The 25,811-nt window shown below is 47.2% G+C and overlaps 1 protein-coding gene across 7 annotated transcripts in view; it reads right to left on the bottom strand.

Annotated features, from left to right (window-relative positions):
* Positions 1-25,811, bottom strand: part of SLC22A11 (solute carrier family 22 member 11) — a 113,869-nt gene that overhangs the window by 76,555 nt on the left and 11,503 nt on the right. For all 7 annotated transcript variants that reach the window (XM_088789667.1, XM_088789665.1, XM_019737849.3 and 4 more), the window contains exon 2: positions 14,370-14,516. The gene's annotated coding sequence lies outside the window, so the exon portion shown is untranslated. The remainder of the gene's footprint in view (positions 1-14,369; positions 14,517-25,811) is intronic.

The raw sequence follows: 25,811 nt of genomic DNA, 5'->3' as shown, positions 1-25,811 counted from the left end.
AGTTCATGCTCAATCACTAGCCAATCCCATTCCATTGTCTCTGGTGGGAGTCAGGTACCCACCCAACGTGTCTCCCAACCTGCAGGGGATGCAGATCGAGCTCTCCAGGCAGCTCTGTGGGTGCCTCTCCCTCTCAACTTGAGGTAAGACAGGTGAGGGCACCACCTGCCACCACCGCTCTGAAGAAAATCCGCCATTCCCACTCCACTCGAGGCCTTTCTGACCACTTTGATCGGCTGGAGGGGCGTGGTCATCTAGGAGTGCCAAAGTCAGTTCTCCATCACCAGCTCTGCAACGATGAGGGATTGTTGGCCCCCATTTGCTTAGAGCCTCCACCAAAGGGAGGCAGAAAACCTCATGGTAATACCCTGTAATCTGAGTATGTGAGCTGCATCTGATTCTAGCTTTCCCCTCCCACCCCTTATCCTCTGTACCAGGGCTTACCCCCACACTTGCCCCGCAAAATCAGCGGAAACAGAGACCAGAGCTCTATTCCTCCCCCACCACCACTCAGAGCGAAGCCAGGAGGAACAGAGCGGAGGAGAGCGCCACCTAGTGGACGCCAAGGGCAGCTGACTCTGCAAGTGACCGAAAGGGACTTGTTAGACCGCAGGACGGTGCCCCAGGGGAGGGGTGGGGCCAAGGGGCTGGACCGCAAAAGACTGAAAGGAGAGAACTTGGGAAAGTGGAGGAACCCCGGCGCTTCAGTTGAGTTGCCAGGATCCCCGCCCTCCCCCCCACCCCCTTCCCCCGGCCCTGCCCACATAAAGGAGTGAGTTGACCCAACCAGGACACAATGTCCAGTCTCTAGCCCCCTCCCCTGACTCTTAGGGGAAATTTCCTGAGCATTCCAAGAAAAAGTCGCTTAAAATCCTTTTGGTTCTGGTGTTTGCTTTATTCCAAGAAAAGGGTTAAGGAAAAATTCAGAAAGGGGAGAGGATGGAGGATGTTCCCTCTTCATGGGCCGGGGGGGGGGGGGGGGGGGGGGGGGGGGGGGGGGCGGGGGGGGGGGACGGACGCGGGCAGGCGGGGGACATTGGCCCACTACCTTAGCATGGTCTCTCAGGCAGCAAGGAGGGAAAGTGAGCCAACTGCCACCCAGAAATGGAGATGGAAGGTCAGTATCCCTATCTCTGTGTAGGTATATGGACTTATAAGTACATTAAAAGGTCTGGAAGAAACTATACCCAACTGCTGGTAGAGGCTCTCAGGGGCAGGGGAGTGGTGTTAGGAGAGAAGACAGAACTTTCATTTCTTAATTTATACACTTCCCCAAAAATGTGGTGGGATCATGGGTGAACTTCACTTTCAGTTTTCACCTCTTTTTGTATTTTTCAAGTTAAAAAGCAATTGGATCATAAAGACTGAAAGTATCATGATGGTTGCCAGAGGCTGAGGGGAGGGGGGAATGGGGCGTTAGTGTTTAATGGGAACAGTTTCCGTTTCACAAGATGAAAAGAGTTATAGGGATGGCTGGTGGTGATAGCTGCATGACAATGTAGTTGTGTTTAATACCCCTGAACTGTACACCTAAAAATGGTTAAGATGGTAAATTTTATATTATGTGTCTTTTACCGCCGTAAAGAAAAGAAGAAAAAGGAATTGGGAACAATGGGAGGTGAAGTGCCTCCTTAGCCTTTTCACTGCGTTAATTGATTTCAAGTTTGTTCTCCAAAATGCGTCAAAAATCTACAGATAATAAGTACAGTATTTACATTTTTAAGTAAATACAGTTAAGGTGCTACACTTTATTAAAATAATTATTTTAAAGTATAAAAATGTCCTATAGTTACTCATTCTTGAAAAACACGAAAATATAGAAAAATGTACGTCTGCTTTCCTAAACTTTCTTTCTGGAACACTGAGCTCGTGAGGTAAAGTCGAACGACCCAGCCAGCGGCATGGAAATATCATTCGACTCCAGACGAACGTCACAGCGAAGATGTTAAGAATGCAGCACCACCAATGAGATGCCAAATCAAACCTGAACATGACCAAGGCTTAGATCAGGGGTTTGCAAACCAGGGTTCCAAGTGTGGCTGGAACACATCCCTGCTCATTTGTTCATGTATTGTCTGTGACTGCTTTGATACTACAATGGCAGAATTGAGAGATTACGACAGAAACCATATGGCCCACAAAGCCTAAAAAATTACCATCTGGCTTTTGACAAAAAAAGTTTGCCAACTCCTGTTCTAGGGCCAACTACCAAATTACAAGAAATACAGGAACATGTCCAACAACGTCAAGGGCATGCAAACCAGCAGAATCCAGACTGTGGGAAACTATAGGTAGGACAAAGCTCCAGGGTCTTCAACATGTAATTTGCAACAACAAAAATAGAAGGGCCTATAGATTCTAAAAGAGCTGGGCAGTGACAGATAATAGAAGTGTGTTGGGTAAGAAAATGAAACTTAATCTTCCTTGGGAGCAAGTGAAAAGATATATCTAAAACTGAAAAACAGAAATTAAAATATAAATTGTTTAACTTAGAAATGGAGATTAAAAAAGAGGAAGCATCTGTGAAAAAAATTGAATGAGGTTGCTTCTGGATAGAGGTTTCAGGAATCAGAGAAATGGAACAGAGTACTCATTTTTTTAGTCTAGTGGTAGTATTTGACTTTTTAAACTATGTATAGGTTTAAACATAAACTATTTAAATATAAAAATTTGAATGGCATAATAACTTAAAATGTTTTTAATTTAATAAATGGGTGAATAGTTTTATAATCTTGGATTATGGAAGGCCTTTCTAAACATGACCTGAAAATCAGAAACAACTAAGGAAATGGTTGATGTATTTGGCTGCATAAGAATCTAAAATTTCTTGATAAGAAAAGCTACTGTACATATAAGGTTGCAAGACAAATGACAACTGGAAAAAAAGATTTGTAACAGATGATACAGACAAAGGGTTAATATGACAGCTGATTTGTTGTTATTGTTTTGTTCCAAACAACAAAACCTGACCTTAGCTGATTTAAGCAAAAAGGAATGGACTTGAGTACCGCACGGACTCCAGAAAACCTGGAGAGCCAGTCTTGAAGGCCTCCCAGCCAACATTACAGCTGGTCAGGTAGAGACCCCACTGCCGCCCCCCATGCTGGTCACTGGGCACTGCCATAGGTCAGCTGCCATTGCTTCCTCCCTCTCCAGAATAAAGTCTGCACAGTTCCTGCTATCTCTGATCATTAGCTTCCAACTGCATTTCTGAGCATCTGAATGGCAGAGCCTCAATTACAGGCCAGCATCCTAGCTGCAAGGGAGGCTAGAAAGCAAGCCCGTGGCATTTCCAGCTTCCATAGCAGAAGTCAGAGATACCCCAAAAGGAGGAAGGGGATTCAGATGCTGGGTGGACAAAGCTAATGTGCAATACAAGCCCTAATTTATCAGAAGAAATTATAATTCATTAAATAAATAATGAAAAACTTGATAGAAAAATAGGCAAAGGACATAAAGAAGCAATTGACAAAACAAGTGAAATTAGCCAATAAATATATAAAAAGCTGTTTAGCCTCATATATAGCAACCACTGGTGGTTGCCTACTCCAGATCAGTTCCCACCTTCTTCAATGCTGGCAAAACCTTGATGGTGTTTAGATATGAACCCCACCTTCAAACAAGTCAGGGGAAAGCAGGTGATCCAGCTCTGGTCAATGAATGTACAGAGAGATATACTGGGGGGCTTTCAGGAACAATGTCTGTATCAGTCAGCATAGGCTAGCTGCTGTAACAAACATGCTTCAACTCTCTATAGCTAACACAACAAAAGTTTTCCTCTTGCTCATGCAAAATCTAACGTGGGTATTCCTGGTTGAGTTCTCTTCCCATAAAGTTCTCCTCCAGGCAGTGAATCAGAAATCTAAGATCCTTCCATCATGTAGTTCGGCTATCCTCAGATTTGGTCCCCAGATCACTGCACACAGTGCCTTCTGTTCACATTCCATTGGTCAGAACAGGTCACCTGGTCACATGGACACCCAGCTGCCGTGAAAGGGGGAAGCTGGGAACTGTAGTTTAGCTCTGTGCCAGGAAAAAGATGAGCCAAATTTAGTGAATATCAAGAACTGTCCTTGCCATAATTCCCCCTCTGGTTACCACATATCCATTTGACTCTTCCTCCCACATAAAGGACAATTCTTGATTGGGCCCTAGTCTTCCTCTCTTAGCGAAGCTCCCTTTCCATTGCTTTCCACGCCCTCAGGGTCCTTTTGCATTAACCGCCTCGACCAAATCTGAAGTGGATGTTGGTGGTCATGTTCTCCTTGGGATCTGCACAGTTTTTGCCCCTGACTCTCTGCTCCCTCCATTGAAACCTGAGAGGACATTGTGCCCTCCTACGGCATGTCTCAGCCAGGAGTCCCATTCTGACCCAGTGGGTGACCACCAGGCCTTGTTCCACACGCCAGACTCCCACTGCTAGGCCTGCATAGATCTAGGGAGCTGCTTCTTTGGGCAGGCCGAGAAAGGTGCCAACCCCCGGCATACCAGGGCATCCTCTGCCCCAAGCACCAAGGGAAGAGGCCTTAATGTGAACTGTTAGGAGGTGCACACAGAACACAGAAGATGGTGTTCGAGAACTCAGAACACAGCCACACACATGATTTCCAGAATTAAAATGTAACAGAGGAAGTGAAAAAAAGGAAACTCCTCTGAGAACAAAAGCTACATTCCAGAAGTTCCAATGGGAGAGCTCGTTCCAGCATGGAGCCAAACACAAAGGAATGAAAGCACAAATAAAAAGAGTCTGCGTGTGAAATCAGATCAGGGACTGCAAATTGTGGGTAACTGGGTTTCTAGAAGGAGAAAGATGAACACAGGATGCATAGTAATTTAAGAAATAGTAGCGTAAAAGAGAGACATGATTCTTGAGATCTGAAAAGGCTGCCACCAGGAGTGATGAGTGAAGAACACACTCCTAGTCACAGCCTGGCAAGACGTTTGACTTCCTCAGATAGAGACAAAGTGCCCGAAGCTTCTGGACAGAAAGGCCCTGGCAGACAGAGGCGGGCTTCTCCGGTGCATCCCTGGAAGTGAGAGGAGAGGGAACCCATTTACAAACTGGGGAGAGAAGGCAGCCCAACAGACAAGAAAGATTCCTTGATGAACAGCCAAGAAAACAAATCAGAAATCGCTCTGACAAGGTGAAAATCAAATCAGAACAAAAGTTTTAAAAGAGTAGAAGACAGAGCGTACAGGAAACAGCAGGGAGCCATCACGTTTGTTTATAGTTACATTTCGGTGGATGCTAATGTGCCCGAGAAATGGAGTATAATTACTAAAGAGCAATTATTGAAACCCAGGAAACACACTATAAGAGAAAACTTAATAATAAATAGCCTAAGAATGGAACTAAAAATTCTAACTGACACCAGCAAAACTCTGGAGTTGGGGGTAGCAGCAAGGGAGTGAGTGAGGGAAAAATGAAATATTCCAGAATTCTCTTTTGGGGGTGCTGTGGGCAGAGTGGACAAGGACAACATTAGGAGGTAGGGTGTTTTGAATACCTTGGATAGTTAATACTTGGTAGCATGGTAAGAGGGAATTAGAGGTTTAAATAAGTTTGTTTAGGTCAGAAAGTCAACCACTAGTAGAATTCAGGAGCCCAGTGGAATTTCTAAATCGGGAGTTAAGGAGCTGGGGGAAGTAAAAATGGAGTTGTTCAAGCCAGTAAAAGTGAAGAAAGGAAAAAAGAAAACAGCAATTCAAATGATTGGAAAAATTATATCATTCCAACCCCTGCAGGGCACCATGCTGTTTGCTGGAAGGTGGAAAACAAAATGCATTTCCCAGACACCCTTGCAGCTCAGTTCTGCCCGTGACGTTGCTTCTACCAAACAGCTGCACCTGGGCCAGATCTGAGGGCAAAATGAGGCCAGGACCTGCTTCTGCTTTCAAGCCAATAGGGGGGTGGGAGAGTGGAGCCGAGGTCCCCAGGGCAGAGGCAACGTAGAGCACCCACTGTTGGGGTGAATCATAGCGAGGGCCAGGCCATCCTGGAGCCCACAGTTGTGGCAGCAGTGTCCTGATCCCCATGGCCAGCAAAGATGGTGTGACCCAGGGCTAGCACCTGGGGGAGTGACAAGCTGAGTCCCCAGCTTCCTGGTCATGCTGGGAATGGTGGCCCCCTCTCAGGCCATTTCTGTGGTGCTGCTCAGACAGTACCCCCTAAAAGCTCAGCCTAAAACCTGCTTCTCCAGTGATTCCAACAATTTTGTAAGCACCTAATTCCTGTTCACAGACCACCGTAACACATATAATAAAGTTGAAAAAACTTGAAATGTTGTGAGAATTACCAAAATGTGACACAGAGACATGAAGTGAGTAAATGCTGTTAGAAAAGTGGCACCAATAGACTTGCTCGACCCAGGGTTGCCACAAACCTTCAGTTTGTGAAAAATACCATATCTGCAAAGTGCAATAAACGAGGTGTGCCTGTATATGAAGTTCAAGAACAGACAGCAGAATGTGTGAGAGTAATAGAAGTCAGAATAGTGGTAACCTGTGGGAGGGGCACGAGCAAGCTGCCTGTGGGGTAAGAAATAAATGTTCTATATCTCGATTTGCGTGTTGGTTTCTTGGGTAGAGAGCTGCATAAAATGTGACCAAGTTGTCCACTTAAAATTAGTGTACCTTGCACACTGTACTAAATGTTTATTATACCTCACTAAGTGTTTTAATCCAGTCATGCTATTTAGAAGATATATCTAAATCAAAATGTAAAGAAATGCTAAAAAGACACCAACTTGATAGAGAGAAAAAACAAACCTAAAGAAGTACGTTTCAAGACCAAACACAGAGGATGCCAAAAAAAGTATACATTTTAAGAAAGGAAAAAACTGTATTAAAATTGTAATACTCCATATATACCAATAACAAAAGATGAATACACGTCATGTGTGTACATTTTTTTGGCACCTCTGGTGACTCCCTTTGTCACTGGCCCTTCTGGACAACACTCCCGCACTCCAGGGAGCAATCAGCAAGTCTTTAAGAAGGGAGGTCAAAGCCCCCCAGGACCCCCATTCAGGCTCCTTCCTACCTCCACTCAGGGAAAATCTACTTCCCTCACTCCTGGACAGAAGACAATCTAAGTTCCTTCACTGAATGCTAAGTAGGCACCCACTGCATGCACCACACCATCCGGGTATGTTTGTCGTTCCTCCCCTCCCCACCCCTCTGCACAGAAAAGCTGGAATCAACCATTTGCTAATGCATTTCACTTGGGTTGCTTGAACCCCTCCCTTAGTGATGGCTCCCAATGGGGTCCTGGGGCCACTCAGGAAGGGTCCTGCCCCCCATGAGTCAGGCACTACAAAGAGGCACAGACCCAAAACAAACTGTACCCTTCCATACAGTAGACAAATGTCAGCCTGACTCTACCTCTTATGTGTCCACACCCTTGCTGTGGCCTGGTCGTGGGTGGGGACACATTCCTGCTCTTTCAATTTGAGGTTGACCATGTGATGTGCTGTAGCCTGTGGCATATGAGCAGAAGCGACAGCACGCCAGGGCCCGAGAGGTCTCATACGGTCTGCTCACCCTCTCGTGCCTGTCAGAGAGACTCCGCCCCAGCCACCCACTGGACCAGGGAGCTAGAAAGACACATGGGCTGAGCTGCCCGAGCAAAATCAGCCAAGCCCCAACCAATCCACAAAGTCCAGGGAATAAATGGCTGTTGTTCGAAGCCACTGAGTTTGGGGATGACTTGTTACATGTCACTATGGTGGCAATAGCTAACCGTTACCTCCATCACTCAGGAAATATGTGATCAGGACCACACGTGGGGCATTAACCGCTGTCACAGCCATTCAAAGGAGAGCGAGATTGGTATGGAAGAGCCAGGAGGATTCCCAGAGAAGGTAGCTCCGTATTGGCGGCCTGTTATACAGCAGCCACTATGTACGCAGACTCTCACGTATCCTCATCAATGTCCCTGAGAGGTAAACGCTGTTACCTGGCAAGGCTCAGCTTCATCGTTCCCACATGGCGACAGCCTGAGAGCTGAGCTGCACCCTCTGTCCAGTTCACCACAGCCCCCTCCATTCCCTATTGCCTCACACTCCTCTACGTCACCTGCCTGGCTCTTTCCAGAGCTGGAGTTTGAGACCCCTGCTCTGCAGGGTCCCTGAATCTCTACCAGCCCAGCAGCAAGTGTCCATCTGTCTTTCGTGGGGGGACAGTTGCAGTATTTGAAAGCTCACAATTTCCCAAGGTTGTCTGCCCTCTCTCCTGAGAGAAGGGATACCAGAAACCATGGAAATGATAAAAAGGCTGAGGAAATGCCTGTAGAAGACAAGAGAGCCAGTGGCAGAATGAGGGGGGACCCCAAGGGGAGGCAGTGAGACCCAGCCCCCAGGAGAGAGACAGAAATGTCCCAGAGGCCGAGAGAAGCCTTGTCCCCACAAGGATGGATGCCAGCAGACTCTGCCAGGAGGCTAAGGAGAGGAACCCAGCAGAGCCGGAGAGGGAACGTGACCTTTGAGGAAACTGCTTCCACAGCACAATAGGATGCAAAGGTGTTTTTGTTTGTTTGTTTGTTTGTTTGTTTGTTTGTTTGTTTGTTTGTTTTTTAAGACCAGAAACAGCTCCTGAGGACTCAAAACCAGCTGCACGAAGACTGACTGGATTAGCTTCCCTCTGACGGATACACACCCTGAGACACAGGAGGGAAAATGGGCTCTCCATTCCGCCCAGAAATATTCCCGTTTTTCCCCAGGTCACTACATTCTGCTTTGCTCCACATTCTTTGATACAGAAAAGACCAAAGCACATGAATAGGTTTGGGAGATTTCCCAGACAGAAAGAAAAAAAGCATTTTGGTTTCCATAGCTGTGGAATCATTGCTCCCTGACTATCTGGGTCCATCATTTCTTTTCTGGGCAAATCCCAGGAGAACAAGCCAGAATGCTGCTCAGACTTGGCCAATCCCACCTCTGCCCTACATATCTGAGCCCCTTGGGACGCAGGGACATCAGTGGAGCAAAAGGTAGGACAAGACTCCCTGTCCAGTCCAGTCTCTGTGCAGAGACAGTACCATGTTCCAGAAGCCATTAAAATACCCTCGACTAATAGTTCTCAGAAAAATGTCAAAATAACCCCAATTATACCATGTGAAATCTCCTCTTATTCTCTCATGGTCTGTTGGTGTCCCAGGCCTGCCTGCCCTTCTTTCTCTTTCTTCCCTCTCCACTCCAGCACACCCCAAATCCCTCACACCCACCAAAAACAGCTCCCACCCTCTTCTTGACTCTCCCATCCTCCCAATTTTGCATCAGGGAGTTCAGGAACTGACCTGGCAGAGACAAGGCCCATCTCAAAGTCCGGGGGCAGAGAAGTTGACCCAGCCAGGACTGAAGTCCCCTCAGGAAGCAGGAGGAACGGGAGGACAAGCTGGCTGAAGAATTTCACTCTTTGACAAAACTGAGGCTTCACTGCTCCACAGAGACCGGCCTGGGGGCTGAAGGTGCTAACCTGGTAATCTCCCGCCCCAGCTGCCGAGCTGTATCACTTAGGAAGCTCTCGAGAACATGGGGAAATTTAACCCGAAAGTCCAGATGTGAGGCATGACCAGACAACGTCATCAAAGCCCACGCTCTTTCTATCTCTCCGCCCTGTCTCCCCAGGCATTAGTGTCATCTGGCCATCAGCCCCTCTATGGTCATAGACTGTCCACTGTGGCATCTGGGGCTACCTGGCTCCTTAATCACAACTAATGGGAATGGATCAGTGCTGTGCTGGTAAGCCATCTCTGGGGGTGGGGGTGATTTGTAGCATTGGCCAATTTCTCTGGTGTAAATACTCCCATCGTGGCTAATTTCAAGCTACCAACTTGACAACACAGTTGGTAAGAGACACACACAATAGATTCTCACAAGCCAGTTCTAACTAGCTCCAGCACACCACTTGGGGAGACAAGCGTTCTTCTCTAGACCAAGGAAAATGCCCTGGATCAGAGGATGGGATAACATCCCATCGATTTAAACTAATTAGGGCCCACCGCAAGAGCTGGGAGCAAGGTCAATTCCAGCCAAACCATTGGCAGCTTCGCAACAAGGGCAGGAGGAAGGAGGAAGGAGGGAGGAGCAGATGTTGGGAGAGGCAGTCGGAGACACCTCTCACCTTCCCAGTATTCCCTTCCCAACACTCCTGCCCAGCCAGTGTCCTGCCGCTCCCCGCAGCAGCGCCTCGAGCAGGCCTCACCTAGCGTGTTGGTGGGCAGTGGCTGATTCCTGGCTTGGGGACAATGAAGTCATGAGGCTGGCAGGCAGAAGGACCTCAGGGACAACCAAGGGCAGCAAAACAATGATATCCCATAAAGGTCCCAAGAACCACCTCATGGGCCTTCATCATAGCTGCATGGCCAGCAGCCAGCCCACATGCCGGACAATAGCAACAGCCATGGCGGGTGACTTCCAGGTAAGAGGGCAGCCAGAACCCCTCACTCACGGTCTGCAGGTTCTGGGTCTTGGTCCATCTCTGAAACCCACTGAGGCAGGATGAAGGTGTGAGGCCGGTATGCCTGCCTGTCTCTGCCATAGTTCACGATCATGTTATCTGGTGGCTCATTTTTCTTACAAGCTACACCCAGGCCTTTGGGAAGCCAGACAGCTTTGTAAGACATCAACATCCGACCCTAACACGGCCCCCGAGGTCAGTGGTTCTGGTACCTGCCACGGGCTGAGATGGAGGACCTCAAACCTCCCTCCACCGCCCGCTGCCTGGTCCAGAGCCACGTGGTAGGTAGGCTCCAAGCAATGCTTCCCGTGTCATCTGTGCAGAAACCCATTTCTCTCTGCTGCCAGCAGGGCTAATTGCTGAGTTAATGGGCATGTGTTGTTAGGTGAAAAAGAGCAAGTTATAAAACTGTATTTATGGTTTGACATTATTCTTGATGAAAAGGAAGAGTGTGTGTGTGTGTGTGTGTGTGTGTGTGTGTGAGACAGAGAGAGAGAGAGAGAGAGAGAGAGAGAGAGAGAGAGAGAGAGAGAGAGAGAGACTTTGTGTGGTGTGTTGGAAGGGGCCTTTCTCTGCAAATATAAATGACACAGTGAACAAGAATAGAGCAGGGGTTCTCACTAGGGGCGATTTTGCCCCCAGGGGACATCTGGCAATGTCTGGAGACATTTTCTGTTTTCACACTGCGGGGGAGGTACTACTGGCCTCTAGTGGGTGGAGCCCAGGGATGCTGCTAACATCCTACTGTGCACAGGACGCGGTCCCCCACAGAGAATTACCAGTGTCGACAGTGCCGAAGTGGGGGGGACCCTGATCAGAGCAGTGTCCCACAGTGGGGTCCTCAGATGAGCAGCATCAGCCCCACCTGGGAACTTGTTACAAGTGCAAGTTCTGGGCCGCACCCAGACCTACTGCATCAAACACTCCGGGGGTGGGCCCAGGAGATCACCTTCCAGGTGACACTAAAGTACACTCCAGTTTGAGAACCACTGGTCTAAGAATACACATTTTATCTCTGGATGGGGGAACGGTGACTTTTATGTTTTCCTTTTTCTGTGTATTTTCTAAAATCTCTGTATTTAAGTACGTATTACCTTTGTGATCAAACTATAATCTAAGGTCTTAATTAATCAGTGATGCTAAGATTTCCTTGTCGGGGAGAAAAGAGAACACAGGTTCCAAGACCTGAATGTAAATCCTGATTCAGTTTAACAAACAAGCCGCGAGATTTTGAACAAGTGAGGCACTCGAGGCTTAGCTTCCTCACCTTGGAAATGGGCATGAGAATGGTCCCTCTTTCTCAGGTTTATTAAGGGGAAGAGATGAACTATCCCAGACAAAAGCCCCCAGAGCTCTTCCGGGTTTGGGGGAAGCATCAGTAAGTTTCCTGCCCCTGAGGTGGTGTGACCAGTAGGTGGCTGATGACAGGAAAGGTCCATGAAGAGGAGGGGAGTTTCCACACCACCCCCACGATTGCATGGCTGCTAGATGGAGGCAGCTGGGTTTTCTTCTACTGTATTTCTGGTTCCCAAGCCCAGGAAGAAAGCCAGGCATTTGTGCCTTGCTCTGGGAGGCCATTGTGATTGGGCCAGAGCTGAAGTTTTTCCCAAATAGTCTCTTTCTGGAAAAACCCAATCACGAGGAGACTGTGCTGGGAGTCCTGGAGGGGCAGGGAGAGGAAAGCCAAGGTCCCCAGAGCCAGGAAAGGGCAGCACCCCAGGTTCCCAGGGGAGTGAGCTCCCTGGGCTCTGACTCACTGAACCCAAGGAAGGGATGGCCGTGGCACCCATAGAGACGCTGGACCCTGACCCCAGGGGCCACAGAAACCACAGGAGTCCAGGAGACCATAGGGCATGGCAAAGGGCATCTCCATGGTGATTGTGTAGACCAGAGATGGGTCCCCAAAACTGGGAGCTGAGCAAGGTCCCTGTGGCAGGGTTTGGGGAGAACCCATTGATGGCGGGGACCTTTTCCCCTCCCGCTCCGGAGTCAGACTTAACTGGGTGTAAATAATCCTGTCAGGGTTGACACCAACTTAAGATTGTGAAATATGGTTCTTGCCTGTTACCACATGCATCTCATCTTCTGAGGGAAGAACCACTACGCCCATTTTATAGGTGACACACTGAGACTCACAGAGGCAGGTACCTCGCCCAAGGTCACACACAGAGTAGGCCCCTGCTTGAGCATAACCCCCAGGCTGTGCCACCTCCAGCGTCAAGGAGGACATGCCCGGGGTGACACTTCACACCCAGCTCCTCGCATACCACCCTTGGTGGTCCCTCACCCACCCAGGGCTACCCATGGAGCTCCCTGAGCCCTCAGTCCTTCCCAAAAGGACGCCATTTGCAGAGATATAAGGACAAGTGAAAATGGCCCCAAAGCACCCCTGCCCACATTGGTAAGGCCTCTTTTAGGACTGAGCTTCCCCAGAAGAGAAAAACGAATAAGGTGGCAGATTTCAAGGTACCAGAAGATTTTTATCTTCCATCTGTAATGGGGAGTGGAGGATGGGACAGTTGTGGAAGCGGAAGAACCACCCAGGGAGCCAGCACAGACAGTCCAAGGGAAGACAGCCCTTGGCAGGCCCAGGATCCCACATCCAGAGCGGAGCTGACCCTGCCCTCATGGGAACCTGACCGTATGGACAAGAGCCTCCCTGGGCCACACTGGACCCCTGCCCTCTAATCAGAGAGCTTGGATGGCACAGTCACTGTGGGATGATGTCCCCTCCCACATCCACGAGAGCCCAATTTGCTCAGGCAACACCACTTACATGTTCATGTGTGTTCAGCCATGTTTTCTGGTGACATTTTGTTTAGGGACATTCCTTCTATGGATCCATTGAGCTGGATGCTGTCGGATACCATTCTAGAACAGATGGAGTCTGTCCTGCGCCAAGGAAAATGTCATCCTCAGGCCAGCCTGGCAGTTACTGTGCCTTGCACTTCCATTAAGGTGCGTGGTCTACAGCAGCCAGAATGCAGCACCCTTGTCCCCACCTGCCCCAGCACACTGGTGTGTGTCGGAGCCCCAGTCAGAGCCCTGGGGTAGGACAGTAGTAGGCCCTTTATACGTACCATAGGTCAACTGCAAACGTCAAATACACCGGTTAGAGGTGAATAGTAAAACACCAGCTTATGCCCATCCCCAGACAGTCGCCCAGCAATAGGGACCTTGGCAACACAGACCATCTGGGGCTACTTCTACAGGTAGACAGCAGGGGACGCGTTGGGTGACCTTGGACACAGGAGGGACCAAACATTGCTGGGCTTCCATTCCTACATCTATAAAATGCATAGAAGACAGCGTCCCCTTCGGGAGTTCTGGTGAGGATTTCAGAGGTCAAGTACCCACAGCCCTAAGCCTGCCCTGTGTAATAAGCGCTTATTAGATGGTGGCTCTGATGGCCCCAGGCAGAGCTTGCTCCTGGACCACCTCAGATTTCTGTGTCTGATCACCAGACACGGGGTCATTGCTCGTTTTCTTTCTGGAGGATTACGGACTCCGGCCTGCCATCTCTCTGCCGCAGGGCCCTCCAGGCAGGGACTTGGATCTCGAATCCTCACAGGGGAAGGCCCGGACAGGCTCTGAGCAAAGACGTCCTGTCCCTCAGAGCTCCAGGGAAGACAATTTCCTGCATAGCCCTCTCCCCAAAACTAGGCTTTCCTGAGCCTAGAGGAGATTTGGGGTCAGGGGTGTGTCTTTGAGAGGAAGGGGAGGGACATGCATGACAGGAAGCCAGACGGCGCCCAGGAAGCAGCCACCCCCACAATCTTTCTGAGCCCATTGTCTTCTCCGCTTAGGACCCATTTGGGTACCTGCTTAAGCATCTGCCGGCTCAGAAGACGACAGCATATAGCTTTTATCAGGACAAAGAAAGGATGATCCTCAGAGGGCCTGATGATTACCTTGTGGTTTCCTTGGAAACCAAGTCCCCTGCTCCCCTTCTTCAGGCTTCTTCGCTCTCTCTTGTACTGATCTGGGCCATGAATCCAAGACAGGCCAGGTCACCACTGTAGGGTCCATTCTTCAGGGTCACTAAGGAACCCTAGTTGCTGAAGGAAATAAGTGTGGGAGGAATAATAGAATTAGAAAAGCACCATTTTGTAACTTCTAATAAAAGAATCGATTCAGTCAATGATCACCAGTGGTTGATACATTTAGAGGAAAAGTTGATGGGCACTTCAGCCAGTAACAAGCCACCCCCAGCACAGTGGCTAACAAAAGCAATTTCATATGCTGTCCCACAGTCAGAGTCAACCAGGCTCACTGGGTAGATCTCACTTGGGGTCCCTCAGACAGCTGGGATCAGATGGAAGCTGGGGCCGGAGTCATCTAACCATCAGCCCCATCCATCATTCTCATATCTGATGCCTTGGCTGAGTGATGGGAACAGTGGGGAGGGGAGGGCATCTCTTTCTCATCATGTGACCCCTCCACATGGCTAGCTTGGGCTTCCTCACGGCATGGTGGTCTCGGGAGAGTCAGACTTCTTGCATGGCACCTGGATTCCCCCAAAGTGAGAGTTCGGAAAGACTACAGGGGAAGCCACAGGCTTCTTATGACTTAGCCTCAGAAATCAGTGTCACTCACTATCATATTCTAAGGAACGTCCAGATTCAAGGGGCGGGGACTACATGAGGGCACGAATAGTGGGAGGCATGGTTTGTTGGAGGAACCTCTGTGGAGACTAGCTACCAAATGAGGAACCTTACCATGGAGGGGGCAGGCTGTCACCATCAGCACCCACAGATTATTTTTAGAGTCACTACAAGAGGGACCAGCTGACTGTGTGTTCCTCCTGATACGGTGCAATGGGACGCCCTGGCACCATCCATGGAGTATTCTTGTAAAAAGAAAAATTAAGCCTAATTCTAACTGCACCTCGAAGGCTAGTGTCCATTTGCAGGAAGTGCAGGGGAAAGAGGTAAGCAATACTGTGAGGAAGCGACGGGCGGAGTCCAGAACGTGGAACGGTCCTCAGGAGAAATGACGAGGCTTCTACAACAAGTCAGTGGCACTAAATTAAAAAGAGAAGCGCGGGGACCGGTCCTAGGTTGGAAAGGCCTTAAGAGACCTGAGGACAAAACCCCGCAAGCAGGCCTTTTCTGCATCCAGATTCCAACAAACCAACCATAGTATAAAAAGACATTTTTGAGGCAAACAGAGAAATCTGATTATGGTCTGGGTATGAGATGACCCCAACGGGTTATTATTTATTTTGTTAGGTGTGATCATGGCTTTGTGGTTATATAAGAAAGAGTGTGAGAGAGAGAGAGAGAGAGAGAGAGAGAGAGTGTGTGTGTGTGTGTGTGTGTGTGTGTGTGTGTGTGTTTAGGGAAACATATAGAAGTGAAGTCACATTGTATTGAGATTTTATTTTAAATATTTCAACAGAAAGAAAAAGAAAAAGAGATGGGGAGAGGAGTAGTTAAAGCAAATGTGGTAAACATCTTGCTAATTATCAAATTTAGGTGGATGATGAACATATGGGCTTTATTGCACAATCCTTTCCGTGTGTGTGTGTGTGTGTGTGTGTGTGTGTGTGTGTTGGAAATAGTTCATAATTTAAAAAAAATTTTAAAGGGGCACCATTGGGAAGGAGCCTTTTATCCCCCACTGTTCTTGACAGCATGGCCTCGTACTGGAATCATTTGTCACAGTAAACTCAGCTGCTCAGACCTCATCAAGAACAAATGCAGCCTTTCAAAGTCACCTTTCACAGAGCCAGAGGCCCAGTTTCCAAGCTGTCCTTCCAGCCTTCCTATTGTTAAGTTGGGGCTCTGCTCAGCTCCTGAAGAACAGTGGGGGCTTAGCTCCTGAAGAACAGTGGCCCCCACCTCAGAAGTGTTGTCCCAGCATTCTGTCCCCTTTGGGCAGGGTGACATCGGAATCAAGTGGAACCTGTGGGCTACATGTAGCATCAAGGAAGGTTTGAAGCAGACAAAGAGAAGAAGGTCAACTACATGGCATGTACAAGCCCACATGTACACCAGGTCCCCACCCCCAACGAGAGAGAGAGAGAGAGAGAGAGAGAGAGAGAGAGAGAGAGAGAGAGGTGTGGTCCTTCCTTCTGGTCCACCCCTCCCAAGAGATGTCTCTTCCATAGGTTTGGAACCTGCCTGTCTTTGAAATTCCCTTTGGATTTCAAGGTCAAGTTCTCAGATCAGTATATCGCCCCCCATGGGGTCAGATAAGCTGACTCGGACCTCCTGGGAGGGAAAGGCGTGCAGAGGGAAGATGGCTGGCCTGGGGATGGGGAGCCTAGGCTCCGCCCCACTGAGCACCTCTGGGAGACTCCTGCTTCTCTGAGCCTCATCAGCCAGCCAAGAGCAGGCCTGATGCTGGGCCAAGACCCAGACCTCTCAGATCCTCAAACTGTAAAAGGGTAGGGAGGAAAATATTGAACACCTGTTCTCCTGGCCAAGGTTGATGGCTTGTTTTATGTGCAGCAAAGCACAGCAACTATAAGTCAGTTTCATTTCTCATAGGCAGGTCTGAATCTTATATCCACTTCCTTTCCAAGGAGAGCCCAGGCCAGTGAATCCCCTGGGAGATGTCATCTGAGCCCTGGGTCTCACCTGAGCACATGAGAGAAGAAGCTTTACAAAGAAGGCATGTGGGGGGCCAACCCGGTGGCTCAGGCGGTTGGAGCTCCATGCTCCTAATGCCAAATGCTGCCAGCTCAACTCCTCAATTCCACAAGGGATGGTGGGCTGTGACCCCTGCAACTAACAATGGCAACTGGACCTGGAGCTGAGCTGCGCCCTCCACAACTAAGATTGAAAGGACAACAACTTGACTTGGAAAAAATCCTGGAAGTACACACTGTTCCCCAACAAAGTCCTGTAAAAAAAAAAAAAAAAAAAAACCAAGAAGGCACATGGGTTCAGGTGTGACAGCATAAAGGGGACTAATGGCGTGTGTGTTCAGCCACAGGAAGGCTACATGCAGCCTGGGAAGCCCTTGGCCTCAGACAAACTCTCCAGCACCACTATGTAATCAAAGAATTCAACCCAAATGAATACACTAAAATTAACCCAAGTTTTCTTCTGTCCCATAATTAACAAGGTTATAGAGTCTCTAGCATACCTGTCTACCTTCCAGCTGGATGATGACATGGGAACACACCTGTGCACACACTCAGGCAAACACAGAGGTCAACGGGAAGACATCAAGCCACCCAGAGAATGACAAAGCAGGTGTCCTGCCCCATCCTCAGCTGACTAAACCCAGCGACTAAGGACCATCCCATGGATAGTGGGCATTTTCCTACCCGTCTCCTCAAGAAGGAAGGGGAGGCACATCCACAGACTGACCAAGACCTTCTGGGCACTGAAATGACACTAAACGCATTAAGTCACATAACCAGGGAGGCAATGTAGCTGGGGGGAAATTCAAAAGAGCCAGAATATTCTATTATAGAAACATTCTTGTTTTAAAAAATATTCTTTCCTAGCTGAAGTTCTTTCAATGTGGCAGTATTATAGAGGGCTCTTTTTTTTTTTCTTATCTGTATTTTCATTTCTTTTCACAATATTCCTGTAGAGCTGTTTCCATAGAGACTTTAGCACTGTTACCATTTGGGGCCAGATAATACTTTGCTTCTGGGAGCTGTACTGTGCATTGCAGGATGTTTAACAGCATCTCTGGTCTCTACCCGCTAGTTGCCATTAGCATCCCCCCAACTGTGACAATCAAAAATGTCTCCAAACAATGCCAAATGTCCCCAAGTAGGCAAAATCACCCCCAGTTGAGAAGCGCTGCCCTAACGTATACCTGCTAAGCCTGGGCGTGGGGCATAGGTCATCAGAGAGATGAAGGAAGACCAGGCTCGAGAGTAAGGACAATAATTAGGTATTCAGGGCTTCCCAAGTGCCAGGTGCCATGCCCCACACTTCCCGGGCGTCATCTCATCTGATCCTCACCGGAACTTAATGAGAAGGCCCTGTGGTCATCCGCATTCGAGGGAGGCTAAATGACTTGTCCCACGTCCCATGGCTACTAAGAGAGTATGTCATGAAAACCAAGAGGAAAGATTTTCCAAGAAGAAAGGAGCCATCTGCGATCCGAGATGCAAAGTGCCCTTAAAAATGACTATAAATGGTACAAAATAGTCATGGGATGTGAAATACAGTATGGGAAATATAGTCAGTAATATTGTAGAAACTATGTATGGTGTCAGGTGGGTACTAGGCTTATCGGGGGGAATTACTTCATAAATTATATAAATGCCTAAATACTATGCCATGCACCTGAAACTAATATAAAGTAAAACTGCATGTCAACTATAATTTAAAAAATATATAGTCACGGAATGTAAAGCACAGTATAGGGAATATAGTCAATGGTATTGTAATAACTATGTACAGTGTCAGATGGGTAGTAGACTTATTGGGGTTATCACTTTGTGAGATGTGTGAATGTCTAATCACTATATTGTTTTGTACACCTGAAACTAACAAAAAAGATGAATATAAATGGTACACCAACAAATTAGATAACTCAGGTGAAATGGACAAATTCCTAGAGAGACACAAACTATCAAAACTAACTCTAGCAGAAAAAGAAAATCTAAATACACCACCAACAAGTAAAGACACTGACTTAGTCATCAGAAAACTATCTTCAAAGAAAAGTCCAGGCTCAGATTGGCTTCATTGGTTAATTCTAACAAACATTTAGAGTTAATACCAATTCTTCACAATTTCTTCCAAAACATAGAAGAGGAGAGACTTACAAATTCATCCCATGAGGCCAGCATTATCCTGATACCAAAACCATACAAAAACATCACAAGGAAACTACAGACCAATATCTCTCATGAATACAAATACAAAAATCTTTGACAAAATATAGTAAGTCCTCATTAACATCCATCAATAGTTTCTTGAAAACTTAAGCAAAACGACATATAACAAAACCAATTTGACTATAGATTAATTGATATAAACAAAAGTTAAGTTCCTACAGCATATTTCTGGTCACAGAAACATCACCAACTTCTAAACAAAGACCCAAAACACTTCTAATATTAAATATTGAAATAAATGTGAGTATACATACATTTCAGAAAGATAAATAAAAACGAGTAAGATCATTATTTTCCAACCCGCTTATTCCTGTTCATAGTTGACAGTGGCCAGAGCCTCTCCCAGTAGCTCAGGGTACAAGGCAGGAACCCACTCTGGACAAGACATCCTTCCATCACAGTTGTTTCAACAAATGGTGCTGGGGAAACTGGATATTCACATGCAAAAGAATTATGTTGGGCCCTTACCTCACACCGTATATAAAAATTACTCAAAATGGATCAAAGATCTAAATGTAAAAATTAAAACTAGTAAACTGTTAGGATAAACCAGAAGCATAAATTTTCATGACCTTGGATTAAGCAATGATTTCTTAGATATGACACAAAAGTACGAATGACAGGAGAATAAAATAGACACATTAGACATTATCGAAATTAAAAACTTTTGAGCTTCAAAGGACACCATCAAGCTACTAAAAAGATAATCCACATAATGGGAGAAAATGTTTGCAGATCATATATCTGAGAGGGCTGGTATGCAGAATATAAAAAGAATTCTTACAACTTAATAATAAAAAGACAAGTAACCCAATTGAAAAATGGGCAAAAGCTCTCAATGTATAATATATTTCACCAAAGAAAATATACAAATGGCTAATAAACATATGAAAGGATACTCAGCACCATTAGCCATAAGGGCAATGCTAATAAAATCACCATAAGGTATCACTTCACACCCCCTAGGATGGCTATAATCAAAGAGACAGACAATAACAAGTGTTGACAAAGCTTTGGAGAAATTGGAGCCTACCAAACTCATATAATCCACTAATTCCACTCCTAGGTAAATACCCCAGAGAAATGAAAACATATATCCACACTAATTAGGTTTCCTTTCAGAGGGCAACACACCTGGTACCCAGATTCTGCGCTGCAGCCACCCCACCCCATAGCCCTCAAAGGCCAGAGATCCAGTGGGACTTAGCTGCAGCTGGAAAGAGTTTGCATTTCCAATAATGCACCAGGTCTTTCCCCCTTGGCTTCCAGTGGAGAATATCCATTCATTGAGAAATAACTTCTTGCTTCTGTCTCTTTCTGAGACTGATCTCATTTTTCCTCTGTCACCTCTCTGCCTGGCCACCGTCCTATGCAGCCTTTCCCTGTGCTTGGCACCTGATATCTGTTTTCTCATGTACCTCACAGTAAACCTGGGAGGTTAGTGTTTTTGTAAATCCACAGACTTTCTCCAAAAGCCCTGAGGCCAGATGTATTGCAGAAATCAGATCTTCATATTTTAGAAAGGTAATGTGATGTATACACTGTGTATTATGTAACAACCCCAGTGGGCCTGAGGCAGCGCCCTGTAATCAAACATATTAATATTTTCACAGTGAGATGTATGAATAGTCACATTGAGTGAAATAAATAAAAACTATAAATAGCCTTTCATCAGCTCAGGTCATGTTTTGCAGCATCGAGTGTCTAACCAGGTCTGACTGCTCTGAGGTCTCTGCCCTCACCTCCTCCCTATACATGCTCTTGAATCTTCAGCCACGCCCATTTCCTTCTTCCATCTTTCCAAACAAAAGCACATCTTTGTCAAATTATGTGGCCCCAACCTATGTGCTCGGCCGTAGGGGGACTAAAGAAAGCTTGGCACTTCACATCCATCCCTGACCTAACCAATTCCTACCTCAGAAAGCTCTTCATGTATACACACCCTGTTTAGGCTGAGCCACGGACCAAATGGGCACCAGTGTGATATTTTTAAAAAGAAAATATCCCTTCACTCCCCACCTCAGGAAAAAGTCTCAGATCCCCTGACCCACACAAGGTTTCACCTCTTCTGGGAAAACAAAAGGCCAAGTTTAGCAGAGCAGACCCTGTTTTAAGTCTGAGAACTGCCATCCACATCCCTGCTCCAAAATCTGGTATGGCTCCTTGTTACCTGTTATTTTTAATGACCTTCCTCCTCAGACTCTCTCCCGATTAATTCAGATTGCCACTTAAATGTTAGCCCTATCGAGAGGCTGTGACGAGAGGCTGTCTGTGAGAGAGGCTGGCTTTTCGAGAACTGGCTTCATTTACCTATATGTTAGGTGTCTCTGCAGAGGCCACTTCATCCGTTCATTCAACAAGTATTTATTGGATACCTATTTCATGCCAGGCACTGTTCCAGGCAGTAGGATTTCAACAGTGAATAAAACAGACAAAGCCCCTTTCCAATTGACCTTGCACTGTAATGGGGGTGACTGATAATAAACAAATACATAGATGTATCATATAATGTCAAGTGGTGAAAAGTGCTGTGAAGAAAAATAAAGCAGGGTAAGGGCATAAAGAGAGACTGAGAAGGCTATTTTAGACAGAGTCGTCACAGACAGCCTCTCTATAGGGCTAACATCTAAGTGGCAATCTGAATTAATCGGGAGAGAGCAAGCCACGAGGGTATCTGGAAGAAGAGCAGATAGACAGATAGAAAAGCAAATTCAAATGCCCTAAGTAGGAAGTGGGCTTGCATGTTCAAGGAAGGTAGGAATATTGGGGGACAAAGAAGTCAATGACCCATAGCACCTCTGATATCTAGCCAGGAGCTTCAACTGTTCGTTGGAGCTAACTAACAGTTAGGAGAGCCAAAAGGATTTTAGGGAAATTATATCGGCAGAAACACCACCAGCTTGAACTGACAGAGACAATACAAAATGAAAGGAAGTCTTTGGACACCCAAACTTCACAGGCAGGAAGAGAGAAAGCCGAGAAAATCAATCAACTGCTGGCATAAGTTAGCTTTCATGGAAAAGGAAAGATGACTCAGAAGGCAAAGCCAAGAGTCCACAGGGCAGAGCCAAGAGCCATGGATTTTTATTTCTAGCCCTTAAGTCTGAATGACGGACTCCTAACATTGGAAGTTCTGACATATTTCAACATTGCTATTGACCAATTACTCCTGTATGCCTCCTTTTTGAACTTGGGAGTGTCTAGCTTGGTTATCTTATGCTTCTCACATCATTGTATGTCGAGTGGGTGGGTTGATAGTGACAGATAACCGTCTCTTAAGTTCTCACATCTTCAGATCAAGAGGAACTGTACGCAAAGAGCAAAACCTAAGGAATCTCACCCAAGAAGCTTCTTCTGTACCTGATTTAGGTTATGAGATTCTGGTCTTTGAGCTATAATATGAGACTTTTAGGGACATTGGGAGGAGGTAAGAGTACTCACATGTGGGAGGGACATGATTTACTAAGGACCAGAGGGCAGACTATAGTAGATGCCCCATATGAGGGATTCACACTTCCTCCCACATTAATAGGAGTACCTGTATAACTGACAGAATATTGTAGCAATGATGGCATGTGACTTCTGAGTCTAGGTCATAAAAGACATTGTAGCTCTGCCTTGCTCTCTCTTGGATGGCTCACTCTGGGGGAATCCAGCCACTGTGTCGTAAGGACACGCAAGCAGCCCCATGGATAAGTCCACATGGTGAGGAACTGAGACCTCTTGCCAACGGCCAGTCCCAATTCACTATCTATGTTAGTGACCCGTCTTGGAAGCAGAACCTCCAGCCAGTCAAGCTGGTAGATGACTGCAGCCCTCCCCTACAATGTGAGGACAAACCTCAAATCTAAACCATCCAGCTGAGCCACCCCCAAATTCCTGATCTACTGAGACTATGTGAGATAAGTGCTCGTTGTTGCCTTAAGCCACTAAGTTTGTGAGTAACCTGTCATGTAGTAATAGACAACAAATACAAGTGGACATCCACCTTTGCTTAAATCCTTCCAGGCCCAGAGAATTCCTTTATTCATTCATTCAACAAAGTTATTGAACATCTGCTCTGTGCCAACCAAATAGTCACCCACTAATGACAGACGTGGTCACACGACCAATAACGTATGAACCAAAGTGATATGCGTCCTTCTGAGCAGAGGCGTTAGAGACTCTTCTTGGTCCTGCTATCACTCTTTCCCTCTGTCTCAAACACAGCAGTTTCCTCGCTGATCCTTCAGCCTGAATCCTGGAATGAAGAGGACATGGAACGGCTGCAGCCACCATGAGCAACCTGCACCATGAACAAGAGCAAACCTTTGTTTTGGTGGTCGTTGTTTCTGCAGCACAACCCAGCAAAAGCTGGCTGACAGCCACACTGCATCCATGCCTCGTAGGGTGCCATCTGCGGAGCGTTCTATCCTGACTGTAAGAACCCTCCATATGTAAGAATGCCTCCTGGCTCCTCACTGCGAGTTGGAGCAGCCCAGCGCACAGTGGCCTCTTGCCTCCCAGATGTGGGTGTCACACTACCCTCCACAGCTTCCCGAGACTTGGGAATCTTTGCTCTCTGGCAACCTCACAGTCTGGAACACAGAAACCTCCCACGTAGCTAAAGAAGAATGTCTCTAGGGACCAAAATGACGTCATGAGTCCTCACTCTGAGGTTTGGGAACTTGACCCTTAGGACAATCTTCTACCCTCCGGAGCCTAATTAAACTTTTAAACCTGCAATCTAACGAGCTTGCTGTGGTTGTCAAGTCCACAGCAAATCCGAAGGTGTAAACTAGTGCTAAACTGACACACTAGACAAGGAGGCCGAATCAAGGAAAGAAAGGGTGGATGGCTGAATGCGACACGGTGTCAGGCAGGATCCAACTCACAACAACTCTGCAGGATGGGTGTTAACGTGCCCATTTTACAGGACATGGAACTGAGGCCCAGGTAGGTTAGTGATCTGCCTAAAGTCACAAGCTCATCAGTAAGGAGTCACACAAGCATTGGTGTATACTCTGTGAACTGTAGCTCTTGGTGCTGATTCTGACCAGAAAGAAGCAGTGGTGGCAGGAGATTTTCAGTGGGACCAAGTCCCAGGTGGAAAGGGGTCATCTGAAAGGCAGGGCACAGGGGAGGAGGGGGCACCTGAGAGCCCAGGGGAACCAGGAGAACCATCCCCACCTCAGCAAGGACCTTCTTTGAACAAGCTGCCCCTTTACGGTTCTCCCCCAGAGACCCAAGGCCCCGCCTGGCCAGCATGACCACCTTACCGGGGCTCCCACAAGCCTGGGGCTCTCTCAGGACTACTCACTGAGATCGAGGCGCCTGAAACAATTCGGTCACATACACAGAACCAGGGTGGACATTTAGCACTGGATTTACTGTTGGGAAAGCCAAACTGGAAAATTCTCATCACCCTGAAGTAAACTTGCCAGTCAAGGCCCCGGTGGGAGACCTGGACACCTGCAGGCCCCTGATGAGGGGTTCCCCCCAGCGGTTGCCCCATGGGGGACAGGAGAACAGGGGCAGCCTGTGCACAGTGGGGGCTAAGAGACATAGAGACAAGAGGCGGGTGACCCCCTGCTGCAGACCTTCCTTCCAGCCTCAGCAGTCACCTGAGTCCTGTCTCTTCCTGACCTAAGGAGGGACAAAGAGAGGCCGCAGGTGTTCCTGTACCCAATTCCTTCCAGAGGCAATGGATGCATGTCTCCCCTCAGAAGAGGGGATACGTGGAGCAGCGAGTGTCCCCCCAAACTGCGGGTGTGCACAAAGAGAGCCAGGAGGAGGGGGCTGGCGCATGCGGCAGGCTCCTAAGACCAGAACCACCAGGATTTGGGAAGCCTTGATGAACTCCCTCCCTCCCGGGGTTCATTTAATTTTTTATTATGGTAAAATATATAACATTAAATTTACCATTTTAACTGTTTTGAAGTGTACAGTCCAGTGGCATTAAGTATATCTACACTGTTGTCCAACTATCACCACCACCATCTCCAGAACTTTTTCGTCTTCCCAAACCGAAACTCTGTCCCCATGACACATTAAGTCCCCATTTCCTCCTCCCCTCGCCCCTGGAGACTACCTTTCTACTTTATATCTTTATGAAACTAACTACTCTAGGTACTGCCTATAAGTCAAATTATACAGCATTTATCTTTTTGTGACTAGCTTATTTCACTTAGTACGATGTCTTCAAAGTTAATCCATGTTGTAGCACATATCAGAACGCCCTTTTGTAAGGCTGAGAAATAGTCCATTGTGTGTAGATGCCACGTTTGTTTATCCATTCATCTGTTGAAGGACATTTGGGTTGTTTCACATTTTGGCTACCGTGAATAGCCAAATGTGGGTGTGCAAATATCTCTTCGAGACCCTGATTTCAATTCTTTTGGGTATTAAAAGTGGCTACATCATTTAACATTCACAGCAGCAGTGCACAAGAGTTCCAATCAATTTCTCCACATCCTCACCAACAGGGGTATTTTCTGTTGTTGTTTTTTTCCTTTTAATAATAGGCACCCTAATGGGTGTGAAGTGGTAATTGATTGTG

Source organism: Rhinolophus sinicus, chromosome 14 (assembly GCF_057876585.1).
Source record: "Rhinolophus sinicus isolate RSI-liver-muscle chromosome 14, RSI-T2T, whole genome shotgun sequence".
Taxonomy (NCBI): domain Eukaryota; kingdom Metazoa; phylum Chordata; class Mammalia; order Chiroptera; family Rhinolophidae; genus Rhinolophus; species Rhinolophus sinicus.
The sequence above is the reverse complement of the archived record's forward strand: the minus strand, read 5'-3'. Positions and strand labels throughout refer to the sequence as shown.